Source organism: Anolis carolinensis, chromosome 3, assembly GCF_035594765.1.
Source record: "Anolis carolinensis isolate JA03-04 chromosome 3, rAnoCar3.1.pri, whole genome shotgun sequence".
NCBI classification, from domain to species: Eukaryota; Metazoa; Chordata; class Lepidosauria; order Squamata; family Dactyloidae; genus Anolis; species Anolis carolinensis.
The window spans coordinates 30,696,386-30,705,073 of NC_085843.1; positions in this window are offsets into that span (position 1 = coordinate 30,696,386).

Sequence of the window (8,688 nt, forward strand, 5' to 3'; positions counted from 1 at the left end):
CTTGAACAAGGTACCAGTTAAAACACGACTCAAGCAGGTGGGTAAAGGCAGATACAGGTATGCAGGAGCTCCTTTTTGTAGTCATTTTACAGATGCCCTGCCCCCTTTCTTCCTTGTCCTCTGTGTAGCTGGAAGTTGGTTTTTTTTTAGCGGCATGGTGTTGGAAAGGTGATGAAGAAAAGAAGGGCTGGAGAAGTATTTTTAGTGCCAGGTTGCAGCACCAAGTCTGCAATAAAGCTTGAATTGAGAGCAAATGTGATTCTCTTCTAGTAAATCCTACTATAGTTGTGAATTGCAAAAACAGGGAGAAAAGAGGAAATCAGATAAGAGTCTACTTCACTAGCTAGATCTAGCGGATTGAAAAAGTTGGTTGAAAAAAGTATAGGCTAACCACCAAAATGGAAATCATAAGGTTGTCAGAAGGAAAGATCATCCCGGGATCTGTTCTGGAAGACATTTTCAAGTGGTCTCTAGGTCTTGTTTACTTACCATGATGGTTTGCCTGATTTCATTGTTTCATTTTACCTGGGCATATGGTCAATTTGGAATAAAACATTTGCTGGAACATGTTGAATTGTTCTTTTTATGGTGGCAAATCCTATCCTGATTCTTTCTCCCTTTGATGCCATGTTTTTCTTAAGCATTTAATGCCCAGGAACACATCTGCTTCATTCAAGATACTTGTACTTCTTCTTTTAGAAGTTAGTCAGGCCTATCCATTGTGAACAATGTGCCTGAAATTGCCTCTTGACTCTGAAGGAATAACATACCAAGAATGACCTCCTGCCAGACAGACTAGACCTAAACTTAGATATGCTTAACTTCCATAACCTGCCAAAAGCAATCATTCTTAATTTAGAAATGCCTTGAGCACTAGTGATTTAAACGGTTCCACTCAGTAACTGCTAACATATCCCAAAGGCACCAGATCCTGTCTTGTCTTGGAAGCTATGTAGGGTCAACCCTGGTTAGTACTTGGAGATCACCAATGAATACGAAGTCATGTAGGTTATATTTCTGAGAAAGGAACTGGCAAAACCACCTCCAAGGATTCCTTCCTCTGACATGTACCCTACCTATCTGGAAATACTAGGAATTGAAACTTAAGAGTTTGTATATTAAAATAATGTGCTGCACCAAATGAACCACAGCCCTTCTTTCTATGAGGGGTGTAACTTGACAATGAGTAAGTTTTAAAGGCTTCCTGTAAAGGTAAACTTAAAAACTTTGGCTTAGACACTGAGAACTGGGAAGCCCTGGCCCTTGAGCACTCTAACCGGAGGTCATCTGTGACCAGCAGTACTGCGGAATTCGAAGAGGCACGAATGAAGGGTGAAAGGGAGAAAAGTGCCAAAAGGAAGGTGAATCAAGCCAACTTTGACCAGGACCGGCTTCCATCTGGATTCTGATGTCTTCACTGTGGAAGAACATGAGGATCAAGAATAGGACTCCACAGTCACCTACATACCCACCACCAAGACACTACACTTGGAGGACCATCATACTCGGATAATGAGGGATCACCTAACTAATTAACTAATTGGTTAACAGGTACTGTAGACAATATTTTAATGGAAGGAACTGGCAAAACCAGTTCTGAGCATTCCTCATCTAAGAAATTCATGCTGTTGCCATAGGTAAACAGGCAACTTGAAGGGACTTGATAAGTAGAACTAGATTTGGATTGAACTGGAGCACATAATAATACTCAGTATGCTTTTATTGATTTTGGCCATTGCAACTTTACAAGAAATTAAAAGAAAATTTGTTCTTCTTCATAGAATATTGTATTATCCATTGTGTGTTCAGCCTGTGTGGCTCTAACTTTCCCATTGGGCTGCCTCCGCCACACCTCCTCCCGCTACAAAGAAATACAAAGCACACACATTATGCAGTGCCTCGAGCTAAGCTCTAATTATTGGTAGAAGAAAATGTATTTGACAAAGAAACACATCTAGGTAATTTGTTCCTTATGGGAAAAGGATCGAAATTGCAATTTTCTTGTGCAACCTTTCCAGAGTCGTATTCCCCTAGCCCAGATATATGCCTTTGTTCTCATTCAGGCCTACAGTTTATTGGCTATTAAAAATGATCTCTAAAGCAAAAGGACAAATCAGCCTGTCTTTGTTCCCTAAGCTGCCCTTCATTTCTGAACATAAATAACTTCTTTATGCAGTGTATTTTGTATGGCAGACTATAGCAAAAAGAAAAATTATGTGTAAGTTTTTGGTAAGGAGTTATACACAAATTATTCTTTAAAAGTATGTAAGATGAAGAAAGGAGTTCAAATCTGAAGGAAAGGCTTTTTTTAAAGTGCTGCTTTGAGTAGATCAAGAGGCAAGACAATCCAGCTGCAGCTTCGGAGGGTGGCTGTGGTCGCCCCCTTTTTTCTGCATTTACTTTCTCAAAAGTTATAGTTGCCAGTTACTTCTGTTCCTTTTATTTATTTTTATTATTTATGTTTTGGTTTTGCTCAATAATTCAACTCGGGTAGCATGATCTGCTGAACGTGCTAACCGAAAGGTTGGCAGTTTAAATCCGCGGAGCAGGGTGAGCTCCCGCTGTTAGCCCCACCTTCTGTCAATCTAGCAGTTCAAAAACATGCAAATGTGAGTAAATCAATAGGTACCGCTCTGGTGGGACCGTAACAGTGCTTCATAAAGTCATGCCGGCCACATGACATTGGAGGTGTCTATGGACAACACCAGCTCTTCAGCTTAGAAATGGAGATGAGCACCAACCCCCAGAGTTGGACACAATTAGACTTAATGTCAGGGGAAAACCTTTACCTTTACCTTTTTAGCATGACAAAGATAGTACCAATTAAAAACCGTACAAAGGCATCAATAAAAAGGTATACATATAATGGTACTCAAAAGACCATTAAACAATTAATTAAAATGGATAAAAAGATAACAGTTGACCCTTGGTATCTGCCGGGGTGTGGTTCCAGGACACCCAAAGATACCCAAATTTGTGGATGCTCAATTCCCATTATGCACAATGGTGTAGTAAACACTGAAAACCTGTCAATGACTCCCAATATCGCTGCTGTTTCAATATTGCCTCTGGTGTGATCAGTCCTTTCCCCTACAGGTTTGATATTCAGCAAAAAACGAGAGTAGGCATAGTTCTCCTCTTCCCCTTGCTTTTCCCAAGCAAGGTGCCCTGTTCTGAAAGGCAATTTAAACTTGTTTCCTAAAACACCTGACCTTGTCAAAGCAGCACCATAACAGAATTACACGGAAGTGTGAAAGTAATTGTTTACATATTGATATGTTTCTGTTTGCTTCAAAGCATAATTGTTACAAGACAATGGTGTGATGAAGCCCTGAGATTCTAGGATGCCAAAGCTATAAATTAAAGCAAAATTGCTTAACAGTATGTGCTACAAAAAGCATTAAAATAATTAAAATGTTGCCACTCAACACATATGGCACATGAACACATATGGTTCATATGGCTTAACCATTGCATAACTCCACATATGAAGATTTTTTGTGTGTGTCAGGAGCGACTTGAGAAAGTGCAAGTTGCTTCTGGTGTGAGAGAATTGGCCATCTGCAAGGATGTTGCTCAGGGGACACCCAGATGTTTTAGCGTCCTGTGGGAGGCTTCTCTCACGTCCCCGCATGGGAAGCTGGAGCTGACAGATGGGAGCTCACCCCACTCCCCGGATTCAAACCGCCAAGAACATGTGGAGATTTATGCTATTCAACTCCATGGCAGGATTTCAGCCTGGGTCACAGTGGAGGAAAGAAGAATCAGATCCAGGGATCTTTTGCCAGTGGGCTCCTTGCTGGGACGTGACCGGCCATAACAACTTTTAATGCCAGCTCTGCGGGCACCATCTGTGCTCTATTTTAAGCAGCAATTGTATCCGCACTGCCTTCCTCCTAAAAAGCCCTAAATTGTACATGTTCATGCACTCAAAGAACATTGCTTGAGTCTTAATGCAGGACAATTTCAAAGAATCTCACATTTGCTGTTAGAAAGGCGTGCTTTTAGGCATTACAGTGAATATGGGAGTTTCTCTCTTGTTATAACCGCTGTTGGCTGGAGCAGAAATTGTACCCACAAGAACACTGTATCTTCTGCCAATCTCTGGAAGTCTTTTGCAATGCTATTTTTGGGCTTTCTTAATCTACAAAGCAGTCAGGCTGCGATAGTTTTAGTTCAGTTCAGGTATGTCAGTGTGTCTGTGTTTGGGCTTGTTACACCATGGAAGAGCAGATCCAGAAAGAGAAAGCTGATCCTACATGCAATTTGCTGTCATGCTTTATAGTGGGCACAAGAAACCTCAAATCCTCATAATCAATTCTGGCCTTCTTAAGGTCCCAATCCAATTATCTGGAATTTCCCAGAAGGCCACAAACCCTTCCCCATCACATTAATACTTGGTGGTTTGCTAGCTTCAGTTGCAAAGGAGTGTTGCTGCTAATTTCAGCTCATTTACATGTGCAAAAACACTGCAAGTTTCCCTACCCTTCTCACTCCAAAACTGAAGGGCTTCTCCAAAGATTTAGTTACCAGCACAGTCAACTTGGTGAGTGGTTTGAGCATGGGACTAGGACTCTGGAAACCAGGAGTCATATTTCCACACAGCCACGGAAACCCGCTGGGCAACCTTGAACAAGCCACACTCATTCAGCCTCGGAGGAGAGCAAAGACATATCCCTTCTTAGCAAATTATGCCAAGAAAAACCTATGACAAGTTTGCCTTAGGGACACCATAATCCAGAAATTATTTCAATGAACACATCAGCAATAGAGATTTACTGGTTGCTGTGAGTTTTCCAGGCTGTATGGCCATGTTACAGAAGCATTCTCTCCTGACATTTTGCCCACATCTATGGCAGGCATCCTCAAAAGTTGCGAGGTGTTGGAAACTAGGCAAGCTGGATTTATATATCTGTGGAATGTTCAGGGTGGGAGAAAGAACTCTTGTCTGCCTGAGTCAAGTGTGAATGTAGCAATTGGCCAGCTTGATTAGCCAGATTCAAGGACTGGCTGCTTATTGCCTGGGGGAATCCTTTGTTGGCATGTGTTAACTTGTCCTGATTGTTTCTTGTCTGGAATTTCCCTGTCTTCTGAGTGTTCTTCTTTATTTACTGTCATGATTTTAGTTTTTTTTAGTACTGGTATCCAGATTTTGTTCATTTTCATGGTGCCCACATGCTTGTGGATTTCAATGGCTTTTCTGTGTAGTCTGATATTGCGGTTGTTAGTGTGGTCCAGCATTTCTGTGCTCTCAAATAATATGCTGTGTCCAGGTTGGCTCATTATGTGCTATTCAATACTAATCAAGGTGAGTAATTGCAGCATTCCCACTTGCCTCCAACAGACAAGAGTTCTTTCTCTCACCCTGGACCTTCCACAGATATATAAACATCCATTGCTTAGTTTTCAGTATACCTCACAACTTCTGAAGTTGGCTGCCATTGATGTGGGTGAAACGTCAGGAAAAAATGCTTCTGGAACATAGCCATACTGCCCAGAAAACTGACAGCAACCCAGTGATTCTGGTCTTAAAACCTTTGATAACACAATAGAGAATTAACTTACATTATACTGTTATTTGGGCTCCATCTTTTGCTTTTCGCTCCCCACTGCCTCCCAGCATGAAATGTGGCTCATCACACTAGAGCAGGCATGGGCAAACTTTGGCCCTCCAGGTGTTTTGGACTTCAACTCCGACAATTCCTGGCCTCAGGCCCTTTCCTTTCCCCCCTCAGCCGCTTAAGGAAGGGGCCTGAGGTCAGGAATTGTGGAAATTGAAGTCCAAAACACCTGGAGGGCCAAAGTTTGCCCATGCCTGCACTAGAGCATCTATCCACTTTAACCCACATTAATTGCTGTAATTACCTCCTGCAGAATTCTGGGGTTTGTAGTTTAGGAAGGGGCCTTTAAACTGCTCATCTAGAGAAGCTCTGGGACTCCCTAAACAACAAAACCCAGAATTTTGCAGGAGGCAGTCACAGCAATTAAAGTGGATTAAAGGGGACAAATGCTCTACGGTAGTGTGATGAAGCCTTTAAAGGTACTTCTAAAATTGAATTTGGCCCTCAGTCATAAAGTGGTCCCCCAATCTTATATACTGCACCCCAAATATTGGAATACTCCAAGACCTAGATCCATGGCAGAATGGGAATTTTCCACCACCACCCCTTTTCTTCTGTATGTATAGCTGTGCAAGTGCTATATTATGTAACAGCCGTGGCATTATTGTATCCGTACTTGCTGGAAACAGCTCTAGTAGCAGCTCCTTTTCTTTTTAATCTTTTTATAGCTGTTTGCCTTTATATAGAAGTGGTGGAGGAGGTGGTAGTGGTTATGGTGGAGTGTGCTGTGGGAATAAAACACTTCCATCATAGTAAGCAGCATCCTACAGGAACCTGTCACAATCCAAGGCACAATTAAAACTGAATGGCCACCCACAGAATTCCTTCTAATTTTATACTGATTCATGGCTGAAATAATGGAACAGGCTTTGTGGTTTTTAAAAAGATGAGATCTGATACTCTGCAAAATGTATTAGTGCATATTAAATGTGGAGCTGGCTCACTGGGAGGACACATGGTATGTAAATTTTCAAAGCAATTTAAAAAACACATTTTAAAGGCAGCATTAAGATGGGATGGGACACTGTGTTCGAATTGTATGAGGGAAGGAATAGGAGTCCCTCATGAAACCCGCAAACCATACCTACTCCAAGCCCTATAATTTTAGTCAAATAATGCCAGTGTCTCCCCTATGAAGTAAACAACTATGAAAAAATAGCTAAGCTTCTCTCGGGGAGATAGGTTGGGATATAAATGAAGTGTTGTTGTTGTTGTTGTTATAAGCATCCCTAGAATTCAAGCACCATCCAACATGAGCAACATGAACCTGACTCTAGATCAGGCAAAGGCAAACTTTGTCCCTCCAGAAGTTTTGGACTTCAACTCTCACAATTCCTACCAGCTGTTAGGAATTGTGGGAGTGCAGATCCAAAGCACCTGGAGGGGCGAAGTTTGCCCATGCCTGCTCCAGATGCCGCTGGATTACAGTTCCTTCCAAGCCTTAGTATTGACTATGCTGGTGGGACTCAGTAAGCCATATCCAAGAATATCTAGCAGATTGCATTTAGTCCAACCCTGCACTGCACTGACATAACAGTCAGGTTATGTTAACCACTGCATATGTAACAGAAATACCATTCAGTTCCACACTGTACTTGAGCACATTTGGTGCTCAAGATGGTGTGGCTTGTTTGCTAGGTAAATGTGATTTCCCTGCAACAGAACACAGTCTTCTGATGTCAAGATGAAGTGACCAGCAAGATGGAGAGAAGATCAATAATAAAACTTTATTTACAACCCGCCCTATCTCCCGTAGGGAACTCAACCTTCCTTCTTCCTGGTCATGTGGGTGCCCTGTTCTAACATCAGCAAAGGTAAAGGTGAGGCAGGCCAGGAGCAGTGGCAACACAGAGGACGAGCGGGGTTGATGAGCTCCCCAATCCATCTGGACAACAGTCCTGGATATAACACACGTATGTTGTTTTGGGGGCTGCTCCTGGCCAGTCACCTTCTTCCACAATTGGTTTCAGGGTCGGTAGTGTAGCCCCTGGTGGTGGCGCAGTGTGTTAAAGCGCTGAGCTGCTGAACTTGCAGACCAAAAGGTCCCAGGTTCAAATCCCGGGAGTGGAATGAGTGCCCGCTGTTAGCCCCAGCTCTTGCCAACCTAGCAGTTCAAAAACATGCCAATGTGAGTAGATCAATAGGTACCACTCCGGCGGGAAGGTAACGGTGCTCCATGCAGTCATGCCGGCCACATGACCTTGGAGGTGTCTACGGACAACGCCGACTCTTCGGCTTAGAAATGGAGATGAGCACCAACCCCCAGAGTCGATCACGACTGTACTTAACGTCAGCGGAAAGCCTTTACCTTTACCTTTTAGTGTAGCCAAGTGGATAGTAAGCACTGGAGATGCGTGTAGGATTTTGGGGTGGCATTCTGCTCCTCTGCTGTGGAAGTGAACCCCAACTTTGACTTAATCCTTGGAACTAATTCCCTTTTTGTGTGATTTCATCCACTTTGTCTCCTATGAAGGTTCTGGATTCTACCAGACTAACCTGCCCAGTGTAGATGTGGCCTTTATCATTGTCCACCTCCTCGTCTTCTGCATATTCATTATCCCCTTCTCTTCTTCCTCCTCCTTCCTGCAATTGGTTGAGCTACCTTTGCCAAGTGAAATTACCACATCTTTCCAAACTGAAAACATTACTTGTGTAATACATGGTTTAAAAACAGTGCCTGTGTTCTCCTCCCACCTCATTTTTTCTTTCTTTTCTTTTTTGCATCAAATGAAGGAATGTTTCAGGAAGAATAATGTCATGTTGTGATGCTCAAGCCTATTACTGCTTAATATGACAGATCTCAGAACTGCATCTAAAGTTATATTTTGCAATTGGAGGGTTCTGCTGACACATAAGCTCTGAATCTAGCTCACTGAAATGTCAGCTACTCTGACTCACATACAAAGAGTGGGATACGGCTGAGTGCTGCACACCAAAAGAAAGCAAGCAAGAGAGTTTGAGGCATATTTAGTCCAATGGTGCCATAAAATCTCTCTCCTCTGCTCCCCCACCCCCCTGTACCATCTATCCTAGTGAGACTTTTTTTCTTTCTAAATATCCGGCCCAA